The 13856-nt window shown below is 44.2% G+C and overlaps 1 long non-coding RNA gene across 1 annotated transcript in view; it reads right to left on the minus strand.

Moving 5' to 3' along the window:
• LOC122541879 (uncharacterized) overlaps positions 1-13856 on the minus strand; it is a 370918-nt gene that overhangs the window by 182892 nt on the left and 174170 nt on the right. The gene's annotated exons all lie outside the window — the stretch shown is intronic.

Raw genomic sequence — 13856 nt, forward strand, 5'->3', positions numbered from 1 at the left:
GAATTTTATGCCAGTTAGGGTATTATTGATGGTCTTGAAGGTTTCCTCTAATTTGTTTTGTTTAGTGATGACAAAGGTGTCATCCATGTAGCGGACCCAAAGTTTGGGTTGGATGGTTGGCAGAGCTGTTTGCTCAATTCTCTGCATTACTGCCTCTGCTAATGATGAAGTTGGTGGTGTTTGGTGTATGTGTCTTTGGGTCTTCTAATAGTGTAGTCCCAATAGAAGACCCAAAGGCACATACACCAAACACCACTAACTTCATGCACAAGGACAGTATCATCAAGCTAGTGGACCTATGCCTTACCACATACTTCACCTACAACAACAAAACCGACAGACAAACTGCCATTCCTAGATGTCACAGCAGAGCGAACAGCCAATGGGGAACTTCAAACCAGCATCTACAGGAAAACAACACATACAGACCAAATATTGAACTACAGAAGCAATCATCCCAACACCCAGAAACGAAGCTGCATCAGAACATTATTTCAACGAGCCCACACATGCTGCAGCTCAGAGGAACTACGCAGAGCAGAGAAAAATCACCTATAACCGTGTATAGAAAAAGAATGGGTACCCAATGAACACAGTCCGCCGATTTCTCAACAACAAACCCAAACAAACAGACAAAACATGCCCAGAAACCCTAGCCACTCTCCCCTATGTCAAAGACATCTCGTAAATGACTGCCAGACTACTCAGACCCCTTGGCATCATGGTAGTCCACAAATCCACCAACACACTAAAACAGCAGTTAATGAATTTGAAAGACTTTACAGACAATGAGCAAAACTAATGTCATTGACAAAATACCGTGCAAGGACTGTAACAAACCCTACATTGGACAAACAGACAGAAAACTAGCCACCAGGATACATGAACATCAACTCGCCACAAAAAGATACGACCCTCTCTCACTAGTATCCTCACATAAGGATGAGGAAGGACACCACTTCGACTGGGAAAACACATCCATCCAAGGACAAGCCAAACACAGGGACACACGAGAATTTCTAGAAGCATGGCATTCCAACCGGAACTCTATCAACGAACACATCAAGTTAGACCCCCATCTACCACCCCCTGAGAAAAGGAACAGCAAGTGACTTCACCACAGGAAATAACATCACCAACTCAAAGAAACCCAAACATATAAATAGAAAACAGAAATTTTTAGCATTGCTTTGCCTGAGGCCCACTGAAGATGTTACCTAGTGGAGTAACAAAATGTCTGAAAATGAACCTTGCAGCTCTGCAAGCAAACCTACATCCAAAATGTGATGCTTATTTTCGCTCGCCTCTTCCTTTCTGTATATGTATAGATGCATCTCTGTTTTATTTTATATTTCTTGCCAATTTACTTGCATAATTAATTTTCTCCCTCTGTATTAACTCTTTAGTCATTCACTATTCGTTTCAACACTCCTCAATCCTCTAACCTAGCCTGTTTTGTATGCCTTAGTTTTTGATTAGATTCTCTCCTTGACCTTCTTTTTTAACCATGGTGTTTCACCCTTCTCATGGAGTCCTTCCTTTTTGAGCAGAACGAGGTTTTGGCTGAGTAATTGTGAAATATCTGCTTAAATATTTGTCACTATTTATTAACTGATCTTCCTATTAGTCTATTTTCACAGCCCACTTTAGATAACTCTTAATCTCATTCCTCTGTATCTGCCCTTTATTTAATGTGAACACACTGGTCTTAGACCCGAATTGCTCTGCCTCAAATTACTGAATTTCTATGCTCACTGTCACCTAGGGGATCACTATTAACCGTAGCTCATCACGTATTATGGGGCCTAGAATAGCCCTTTTCACAGCAGATTCTGCAATGCAATACTCTAAAAAGAATCCCTGATGCATTCTACAAATGACCTTTCTTCTTGCCCTTTCCAATCGGATCTGTCCAATCAATATGCTGATTAAAATTACCCATGATAATTGTAATGCTCTCCTTACACATCTCTATTATTTCCTGATCTATATTTTGTCCTACAGTGAGGCAACTCTTCAGAAGCCTATAAATAATTCTAACCTGTAACTTATTTTCCTTGGTATTCCTTTATTTCCACCCAAACTGAATTCCACATAATCATCTATTGCACCTCTATCACCATTGCACTGGTCATTTAATTTATTAACAAAGCCCTTTTCACCATTGCTTATTTTTTCAGAACTTCCCAGTCCTTGGTCACCCTGCAACCACATCTCTGTGATAGTCATCAGGTTATATTTAGTTCTTTCTACTTGAGCTGTCAGTTCACCTATCGTGTTGCATTTGCTGTACACATTCAGATAAAGAGCCTTAAGCTTTCATTTTTTCGCATTATTATTTTTCTGGTTCTAATTCCTACTGCACTCTTCGCTTATATCTTCTGCTTCTTCCTGATTATTATTCATCTCTTCACTACCCTGCACCTCTGCTCCCTCATTTCTTTTTGATGCTTTAAACTTCCCTTCACTTGAACCCTCTACCCCATTAATTAGCTTAAACCCCTATCTACAATCCTGGTTCTATGGTTTACCAGGACATGTGTTGCGGCATGGTTCAAATGAAGCCCATGCCAATGGAATAGTTCAGTACTGGTGCCAGTGCCACAACAATGGGAACCCATTACTCCCACATTAATCTTGAAACCACATATTCTCTCAGCGACGATATTTACCTTATGCCAATTTCTCCATGATACAGCTAGCAACCCTGACATCCTTGGAGGAGTTGCTTTTTAATTTGGCCCTAAGTTACTCATAATCCCTCGGCAGAACTTTCTGGTCTTCCTATCTACGTCATTGGTACCTACATGGATAACAACAATTGGAACCTTTCCATCACATTCCAAGTTCTTCCCCAGTCTGAAAGGATGTGCTGAACCTGACCACCAGGTCAACTACACAACGTTCGAGTCTGCCTTTGTTGCTCAGTTAAAATCGCACCCCACCAGGTTAGAGTCCAACAGGTTTATTTGGAAGCACAAGCTTTTGGAGTGCTGCTCCTTCATCAGGTGGTTGTGGAGCAGAAGTTGTGGAGTATTAGTCTTATACTCCAAAAGCCAGTGCTTCCAAGTAAACCTGTTGGACTATAACCTGGTGTGGTGTGATTTTTAACTTTGTCCACCCCAGTCCAACACCGGCATCTCCATATTTTTCCTGCTGAGAACAATCTCTAGTTCCTCTAAGTTATTTGCTATAACTATTGTATTTTTCTCATCTCCTATCACTCTGCCACATGAATGGTGCTCTCGAGTGCAGTGCTGCAGTCAGATCACTCACCGTCTCCACAGTCTGTGCCTTCTTAAACATTGGGAGCACCGAACTCTTACCCACTGGACAAGGACATTGAGTGAAGCTCGTCTGAAAACTAAATTTTGGTTCCCACATATGCCTCACTCACAGTCACACCCTCCTGTCCCCGACCATATAATTAAGGGATACATTGCTTCCTCAAACACAGTATGCAGGTACCTATCCCCCTCCATGGTGTGTCACAGTGTCCACAGCTCATACTCTAGCTCATCAACTCAGATGTGAAGCGTCTCAAGTAGCCAGAATTTACTGCAGATGTGGTCAGTATCAATCACACCCATACCCATCAGTTCCTATACACTGCAGCTGCAACACATCACCTACTCTACTCAGACACTATTTACCCTCAACACTCTGAAAAGCAGACTTTCTCACCACTTATTTGTGTGTTTGGGTTTCTTTGGGTTGGTGATGCCATTTCCTGCAGTGATGTCATTTCCTGTGGCGATGTCATTTCCTGTTCTTTTTTCTCAGGGATGTGGATGGTGGTGGATGTGGTCTGGGTTGATGTGTTTGTTGGTGGAGTTCCGGTAGGGGTGCCTTGCTTCTGGGGCTTCTCGTGTGTGTCTCTGTTTGGCTTGTCCTGGGGTGGATGTGTTGTCCCAGCCGAGGTGGTGTCCTTCTTTGTCTGTGTGTGTGGATGCTGGTGGGAGGGGGTCATGTCATTTTGTGGCTGGTTGGTGTTCATGTTTCCTGGTGGCTAATTTTCTGCCTGTTTGCTTGTTCTGCTTGTTTGTCAGGTGGGCGGGCGGTGGGGTTTGGCCGCGAGGGTGCATGGGCATCGACTAGCCGCGGAGCAGCAGGAGGGATGCCCATTTCGGCTGGGGCGACATGTCCGGCCTGGGGTGGGCCAGCTGGGGACGTGCACAAGAGTTCCTGGAGGCCTGATGTTCCAGCCAGGGCTCTATCGGCGGATGCATTGGCTTGGGCCCCATTTGCCGCCCCCTGAGAGGGAGAGCAGGAGATGGCATCGCCAACCCAGAGAGGCCCAGGCGTGTAGGTGGAAAGCAGGAAACATGATGGGTTTATGAATAGGAAGGGTTTGGAGGGATATGGACTGGCAGGTGTGACTAGATTGGGTTGGGATATCTGGTCGGCATAGCCAAGTTGGACTGAAGGGCCTATTTCCGTGCTGTATATTTCTATGACTCTATAATACATTGCAGTGTGTGGGAGTTTGCTTTGTGATGATTGGTTGTTGCATTTCCTTAGTCAACACAGTAACTACACTTCAAAAAGTACTTAGTTAGCACCAGAGCAATTTGGGAGGTCAAGTGGTCATGAAATGTTCCACTAGTTACAAATTGGTCTTCCTTTTTCTCATCTGAAAATGTGTTGCTGGAAAAGCGCAGCAGGTCAGGCAGCATCCAAGGAACAGGAGAATCGACGTTTCGGGCATAAGCCCGAAAGCCCTTCCTGAAGAAGGGCTTATGCCCGAAACGTTGATTCTCCTGTTCCTTGGATGCTGCCTGACCTGCTGCGCTTTTCCAGCAACACATTTTCAGCTCTGATCTCCAACATCTGCAGCCCTCACTTTCTCTCTTCCTTTTTCTCATCCCAAGCAATGGTACCACCAGACAGTGAGTCGTTGAGGTGACAATAAATTATTCTATTTGGGCAGCAAATGAATGCAAAGTAGAGAGGAAATTAAATTTTCCTGCCCAAGTATGTCTGATTTGAAGATAGTGAATAATTTCTTGTCACCTTAAAGACTAACTGTGTAATGGCACCGTTGCTTGGGATGAGAAAAAGGAAGAACAATCTGCATTTAGTAAGATTTTTAAGGGCCACTGGATCTCCCAAACTGCTCTATTTCCAACCAAGTATCTCTTGAAGTGTAGGCACTGTGTTGACTAAGGAAATGAAGCAACCAATTTGCTCACAGTAAATTTAAGTTGCCATAACAACTGTAGGGTCTTCCCCCATTAAAAAGAGACAACTGGTGATGAGGCTAACCAGAGGGTCATCATGCCTCTGATTGGGAAGGGACCTCCAGTGGGACTCAGGCAGGACATGAATCAAAGGCCTGCTCTGTACACCAAACCAGCAGTTCAATCTACTGAGCTAACCAACTTCCACCATTCTCTGTTCAATAGAGTACTGTCAGTCACCCTCACATGGTAACTCTCTGAAGAAATGGCATAGTCTTCCCCATGACAAGACTTTTGGTGGTATTATGGGATGTCAGTTTGTACTCCCACTTTTCAAACTAGCACCTCCAAGGTAGACTGCTTATCCACTCAAAGCAGTAACTCAGTGACAAAGCCCACCCAGCTGAGGCAAATTATTTTTGGTAGCAGGCAGCTCAAAACTCCAACTAACCGCCTTGTTGTACATCAGAGTTTGTGTGGTCTCAGCTGAGGGATAGCTCCGAGGTGCTAGGTTTTGGATTCATTATTGTTTTTAAACTCTCCTGACATTCAGATATATCAACACTGTTCAGAAAAATGCTGAAAGCCTAACCAAATCTTTTCAAAGAGCAGAAACATTTCAGCCAGTAGTGAGTCAGAGGTTCAAATGGTCGAGTGTTTGATTCACAGCTCAAAGTTTATAAGTTCAAGTTCCCAAGGCTACCTGCCACTCAAACTTGTTAACCTCACCTGATGAAACCTCATTAGTCCTTGGCTGTGTTTCTGCATGAAAGCATCACAGGGAAGCTTCATCTGTCACATGTTGCCTGTGGCCATGGAGCAACTTTTATTGGTTTAATATAGTTCTGACCTCAAAGTGTGGTGTTACTGCACACAGGACAGCAGAGAGAAAAAAAAAACTTTTATTTTCATGTATGTTTGGTTCTTACTTCTTTCTACTTGACAATTGTTCATTTGTTCAAATCTTCCACAGAAAAGTAATTGCTAGCTGATGAGTATACTGCCAGCTTAAAAGATGTCTTTATTCTTGAAAGACATTTGGAACATTTCCACAGATAACAGGGGTTATTGAGCAACAGTGGTTCATGATAAAACGATATCTGTACCCAAAGAATTATCCTCTCTTTGAGATTTTTTAAAAACTCTATATCTTGCAAAAGATGGCAAAAAAAAACATAAATCCCTCTTACTGGCTCTCTTTCGAAAATTTGAGAGACTTGCTCACCAGACACTCATTTTGAAAGGGTAAGCTTTAACTCTGCGTGGGACTTGGCCAACAAACAGGAGAATTGCAGGGAAATATCTATCCCCACCTTTGCGTCCAAATTCCATACATGGACTCATGATTCATAATGAATCCCTAATATGCGCCCTGTATATTCCAAACGCCAGCCCCATAGTCTAATGGAAATTAAACTGCTACGATTCATATAACTTGTTTTCATCTTTAATAAACATGTTGACATATTCACCCACATGAGAAAGTGGGAGGAAAATCAACCCATCATTATAATTTGCATTTTCGAAGGTGTCCTTTTTTACATGGTGTTACCTGCTTTAGTTGGTAAATTACTTCTTAATATCTGTTGGAAAATAATCCTGGGGAAAAATATTCTGGCATTAAAATAAATGTGCCATTGCCTCAATTAAAACACCAGACAAGGGAATATCAGATGGTGTTTGCTTTCCTTTGCTTATATCCACCAGTGGGTGCATACGATCAAAGGAATTTTTACAATAGTAATGGGATAGCAGGGTTCCCTTTGCACCCAATGTCCTCTCAAATATTAGTTGGGTATAGCACACACCAATATAATTGCTCCATTGGTAATGATGGGAAATACATGTGATGATGCTGCTCCTTTAACAAGGTTACGTTGTCCTTTCTCAGAGAGGTCATAAATGCAGAATTGCTGAGATGTCTGGCTTGGATGGGTTTTAGGCTTTATTATAGCCATCAGATACTGCCTCAGCAAAAGGCTTTCAAGCGTTTTGTACGATGAAAAGGGGGTGGCCCCAGAGAAGCAGGTCCCTGCTGATCCTCCCGGTTTGTGACATCTTTCTTCTAAGAACCTGTGTTGGGTGTTTCCTTTTTTGGCAAAGGCATGTTTATGGGAATTGTTGCAAGTATTTGAAACAGCATCATAAAGTTGGGAAAATCTGTTGGGTTTCTGGATAGGTTATGTTTTTCCACATTCTGGTCTCTTTTGTTTATGTTTCATTCAGTAACCTTGCAAATAAATTCTGTTTTGTTTGAAACTAAGTGGTTGGGCCAACTGCAAGACTCCTGGAAAATCTACTGTCCACCTGCTTAAAACAACTAGCCAAGTTAGGGTCCGTGCTACCTTTTTGAAATGTTTTGAGGGAATCTGGCCTGGTCCATAACATACACCAGATCATTAAACGCAGCACTATGCCATTCCAGTCCATTGTGTTCACTTGGAAACTGGTTGAACTGAGTGGCATATTTTTAAAGTTAACTGTTCATACCACAATGCCCAGTTTTCTCAAGGCTTTTGGAAATAACTCCCAGCAACCTCCAAACAACTCAAGCTTGTTATTATTTTCCATAGGATATGAGCTATCGCTGGAGACCAACACTTATTACCCATTCCCTTGAACATCTTGCTGAGCAATTTCAGAGGGTAGCTAATAGACAAGGTGAGAGTGACAGACCTTGACAAGGCTACATTAAGCCACATCTGACATCAAGGAACCCTAGCAAATCTACAATCAATGGGTATCAGAGGACAAACTCTCTGCTGGTTGGAGTCATACTTGGCTTATACAAAGATGGTTGTGAAGTCAGCAATCTCAGCTCCAGGACATCTCTGCAGGAGTTCCCCAGTGCTGTGCCCTAGGCCCAACCATCTTCAGCTGCTTCATCAATGACCATCAGCCACCACAACCTCTGGTGGAATTTAAATTCAACTAATAAATATCTGGGATGGACAGTCTGTGATTGATCATGAGCGCTCATTAGGGAAGGAAATCTGCTCTCTTTACCTGGTCTCCCCTATATGGAATACAACACCCACGACAATGTATTTATTTACACACTTGTGAGATATGGGAATCACTGACTGGGCTGGCATTTATTGCCTGTCTCTGGTTACCCTTAAGAAGGCGATGGTGAGCTGCCTTCTTGGACCACTGCAGTCCATGTGCTGTGGGTTAGACCATAATGCCCTTATGGAAGGAATTCCAGGTCAGAAGTGGGGATGTTCACCGATGTTTACACAATGTTCAGGACCATTCATGACTTCTCAGATACTGAAGCAGTCCATGTTCAAATGCAACAAGATCTGGACAACATCCAGGCTTGGACCGACAAGCGGCAGATAATATTCACACCACACATATGGTGACAATGGCCACCTCCAATAAGAGACATTCTAGCCATCACACTGAACTTGCATGCGCTTGCCATCACTGAATACCCCACTATCAACATCCTGGGGGAGGTGGTAGTGTACCATTGACCATAAACATAAACACAGTGGCTACAAGAACAGGTAAGAGGCTAAGAATAGTGTGGTGAGTAACTCACTTCCTCACAGTCTTTCCACCATCTACAAGGCACAAGTCAGGGAGTGTAATAGAATATCTCCACTCGCCTGGATGGGTGCAGCTCCAACAACACTCAGGAAGCTTAACACTATCAAGGACAAAGCAGCCCGCTTAATTGGCACCACATCCACAAGCACCTATTGTCTCCACCACCAATGCTCAGTAGCAGCATTGTGTACTATATACAAGATGCACTGCAGAAATGTATCAAAGACTCTTAGACAGCGTCTTCAAACTCATGATTACTTCCATCTATAAGGACAAAGGCAGCAGATACATGGGAACACTGCCCCCTGCAGGTTCCCCTCTAAGCCACTCACCATCCCGACTTAGAAATATATCACTGTACCTTCAGTGTCACTGGGTCAAAATCCTGGAATTCCTTCCATAACGGCACAGCACATGGACTGCAGTGGTTCAAGAAGGCAGCTCACCATCACCTTCTTAAGGGCAACTAGGGACAGGCAATAAATGCCAGCCCAGTCAGTGATTCCCATATCTCACAAGCGTGTAAATAATTATATTGTCGTGGGTGTTGTATACCATGTAGGGGAGACCAGGTAAAGATAGCAGATTTCCTTCCCTAATGAGCACTCAATCACAGACTGTCAATCCCAGATTTTTATTAGTTGAATTTAAATTCCACCAGAGATTGTGGTGGGATTTGAAACCACATCTGCAGAGCATTAACCTACACTTCTGATGGCTGGTCAGCAAGATCATCACTACACCTCCATCTCCCCTCCTAAACAAGAATTATTCCCACTTTGGAATGCTAACTCCAGTATTTCACTTTTGGTTTAGATATCTTGGCAAACATCCTTTTAGTTCAAGCAAAGTAACCACCATGTCTCTACCATCATTTTGAAGAGCCAAAGTAATTCAGAATACTTCAGTGTGAAATATGGTTTGGAACAATGAATATAACACACACATCTTCCTAATGTTCAATGTTCCCCAGCTAAAGGCAGAGCTCATGAGAAGGATGATGCATTTGAATAAAACGTATGGCCTGTGATTCTCATGGAAACATTAAATAACCACTTATTCATTCCGTGTTCAGCCCAAGTCACATGAGAGGGTATTAGACATGCTTGTTCTGCTTCTGATTGTCCATAATGCTCACATTCAGGCACTTCAATCAATTACTCATAAAATTTTGGTGCAAATTCACCATTGTTGCATTCAGAGGTCTTACTTCTGCCATTGCAATTTCAACAGCACCCTGCAGCAAGTTCCAGGAATGAGATTTTTTTGTAAATTGGCACCCACAAAACCTATTTACATTGAGGTTATCAAACAACATAAGTGGACATTATTTTACAAGGTAGTGCAGAAAGGACCAATACAGTCGGCTATTTCCACTCAATTCCCTGCATTGTGATAGGGGATGTCATCATGAACTGAGCTGCAGAAATCTCAACACATTATTGGAGAGAAAGGATCTCCAATTGATCTGTGGAGATTGTTTGTGAATCCAGGCTTGAGAGTTGAAGGTTAATCTTCACAGTTATTCATGTACCATCTATTTGAGCTGGACGAGAAACAAAGATTCTCTAGCATTCTGACAGTTCAACTCCATTGTCACTTTAATTAGGTTTGTATTTTTGTAAATTTACATAAAATTTAGAATTCCAATGTACTCTTTGAAAATAATGCCAATTTGAAATAAACTTGCACCATGGAAGAAATGTGCAGTTGAGGCATTCCTTAGCCCTAAAGCATAAAGAGAGATTTACAAAATGAATTGTGCAGTCTACTGTGCAGTGGGATAATGAATGAATATTCTCTCCTTTAATTTTCTTTGATTCAACAGTCTTAAGGGTTTAAGTCGAAAGGGGCTGGACAGATTGTTAGGACTGCATTAATCTGCAAGAGCAGTACGATGATTTGCTAATTCATAGAAAAAAACCTTATCAAACGAAAAGGCTTCAACATGATTTATCTCCTTTGAAAGCGGTTTCGAGCAAAGCGAGCAGCAGGAAGACAGCACAGCACGCCAATTGTGGACCTTTGGGACAAGGTTTTAATAGAGAGAGAATTGTGTGGTGATACTTAAATGAAGATTTATGAATATTGGTAGGGATTTATGTTTATTTTAGCTCACAAATTGCTTCAAAGCCAGGCACATTAAACCACTCAGAGCAAAATATTACACTTCCACTGCCTTCAAAAACAATCCGCGCTTTCAGTCACCACTTTGTGGTGTCCCATGACAACTGATTAATGATAACAGATCCAGGAACTGAAGGTTGACTAACCACAGCTGGAAAATTCAATCTCACTCTAAAATGGAAAAGCGATGAAAAACATAGCAATTAATAAAATTCACTCAAATCACATGGAATTTCCAATGGTGTTGTCAGTTACAACAAAAGGAAATTGAAGGTGGGACTGCAGAGATTATTAAAGGTAGGCTCTCACCCACACTGCATCCATTAGAGCACGCTTTATACCATTACCATTTTGAAAAGGAAATGGCTCTTGACTTTCAAGGCATTTTTTTTTAAATTGATAGGTTATTTCGCCTACATCTTCCTGCGAGAGTGGGGGCTGCATTGTAGATATCCTGACCCTACTGTAACTTCTATTATCACGACCAGCTTTTGCACTCAGAGCTGGTGAGTGTGAGAGTCTGCAGGTATCATTCGTTTATCGCAGGTCAAGAGTTTGCTTTAGTGTAGCAGTTAACTAAAGTTTACACCTTAAGTTAAGAGAAGTTGTGTTGCTGCTGCCTTAATTTAAGGATTCACAGGCTCTGAAGCTGGTTAATTAGTGGCTGGTTTAAGCTGGTTGTTTGGAGCTTGAGTTTGTTGATTTCGGGAAGTATAATTATAGACCACTGTCAGTGCTGTCCTGTCAGTACTAAGTGCTACATTGGATGTACAGACTATAAAATGGAAGTGTGGCGAGAATGACCTTGTTGAGTGGAAATTACTTCTTTCCCTTTTGAATGTTTTCAGCCACCTGTATTTTAATCGAGGGCAAACTCCACACAGTCAGTCGCCTGAGGTGGGAATTGAACCCGAGTCTCTGGTACTGTGAGGCAGTAGGACTAACCACTGTACCACTCTGCCGCCCAATGTGAAATCATGGACACTTGGTGCATCCCAAACAATCCCTTCTGCCCACAAAAGTTCAGGCTCCAGGTTTCACTACCAGAGACAGAGTGCCGTGGGGAAAAAGGAGGGCAGCACTACCCAAGCAGGAAAAGAAAATTCCTCTGAGGATTCGGGTAAAGGCCTCCCCCGACCTGGTGAGAACCAAGAGGTACCCACCGGCCCACAGCTCCAGGTAACTGGGAGCAGCGGTCCAGTGACAGCCCCGCTGTCAGATGGAGAACTGGACTATGCGGACCCTGGGCCCGACCCGAAGAAATCAGAGCGAGGAAATGGCTGCAGCGTGGAGCCGAACAGCTACCTCAGCCCTGGGAGGGTCCAGCAGTTTGCCATCACCACGGGGATGCACACTGCTACCCCAGAGGGGCAAGACCAGCAGCAAATGGACAGTGTCAACCTTGTAAACTGTTAAATGGGGTTAAAAATTGCCAGCATCAATGTGCGTAGCATCAAATCGGCTACACGATGCGTTTCTACGATGGCCTTCCTGGCCAACGTTAAAGCCGACGTCCTGTTCCTGCAGGAGTGTGGGATACCGCACCTCAGCAGTTACAGGAGATGGTCGAGCTTGTGGGCCCATGGGCCGTCAGTGTGGTCGGGGGGGTAACGATAACCGCTCCTCGGGCCTAGGTATTCTGTTACGAGGAGGCAACTTCACCATCTCCGAGGTTAAGGAGGTGGTGGGCGGGCGCCTCCTCGTCGCCGACGTCATGTACAGGAATGCTCCCCTGAGACTGATTAATGTGTACGCCCCAGTGGGTAAGAGGGAACGGTTGGCCGTCCTGCAGCAGCTTCCACTGTTGTTGGCTACTTCCAGGATGGTCATTCTGGCCGGAGACTTCAACTGTATCATTGATGCAGATGGACGAACCGGCGGGGGGGACAGTAAAAGATGCCAAGCTGCACGACATCTTCAGCACCCCTGCAGACGGAGAGCAGCGTAGATACACCTGGTCACGGGCAGACGGGTCTATCCGCTCATGGATAGATTACCTGTTTGTGTCCCGAACGCTCTCGGTCAGATCCACCGACGTCAAGCCGGTGTTCTTCTCTGACCACTGCCTCCTGCTGGCCGACTGTCACCTACAGGATGAGCAGCGGGCTGGTAAGGGAACGTGGAAGCTGAACACAAAGCTGTTGACCCCGGGAAACATTGGGGAGCTCAAGAGGGACTACGCAGGTTGGAGAACCGTGAAGCCCCTCTTTGAGTCTCCAGCGGACTGGTGGGAAACAGTAAAAGGGAACATCAAGAGGTTCTTCATCCTCAAAGGTGTTCAGGAGGTGAGAGAGAGGCGGGGAAAACTGTCCCAGCTCCAGGAAAGTATGCAGAACCTGCTCCTGCTGCAGACTATGGGGGTGGATGTCACGGAGGACCTCAAGGAGGTGAAGGGCCAGCAAGCCTCGCTCTTTGCTTCGGAGGCCTCCAAGATAATCTCCTGGTCCAGGGTCCGCTCGGTGGAGCAGGATGAGGCATGCTCACATTTCTTCTTCCAGAAGGTGCACAAAGAGAGCTCCGTGCTCAGCAGCCTGAAGGAAGAAGATGGCTCCATAACGTCATCTCAGGCTGACGTCATGAGGATCAGTAAATCCTTCTATGCCAGTCTGTATGACGCGAAGCCGACCGACAGCGCGGCCTCCCAGTCGTTCCTGTCCTCTATCATGGAGGTCTTAGACGACAGAACACGGGAGAGGCTGGACCAGCCGCTATCTCTGGATGAGCTGACTAAGGCCCTCGAGTCCTTCGAAAAGAATAAAACTCCTGGAAGCGACAGCTTACCAGTCGAGCTCTATTCCGCTCTGTGGGACTTGATTGGCCAGGACCTGCTGGAGGTGTGTGTCAGTATGCTTCAGGCAGGTACCATGAGTGAATCCATGAGGAAAAGCATCATCACCCTCATCTACAAGTGGAAGGGGGAGAGGGAGGAACTCAAAAATTGGAGATCAATCTCACCGTTGAATCCGGATTACAAATTTCTGTCAAAGGTAA

The sequence above is a fragment of the Chiloscyllium plagiosum genome, unplaced genomic scaffold, assembly GCF_037043375.1.
Source record: "Chiloscyllium plagiosum isolate Xiang-an unplaced genomic scaffold, Cpla_swu_hap1 HiC_scaffold_43, whole genome shotgun sequence".
Classification (NCBI taxonomy): Eukaryota; Metazoa; Chordata; class Chondrichthyes; order Orectolobiformes; family Hemiscylliidae; genus Chiloscyllium; species Chiloscyllium plagiosum.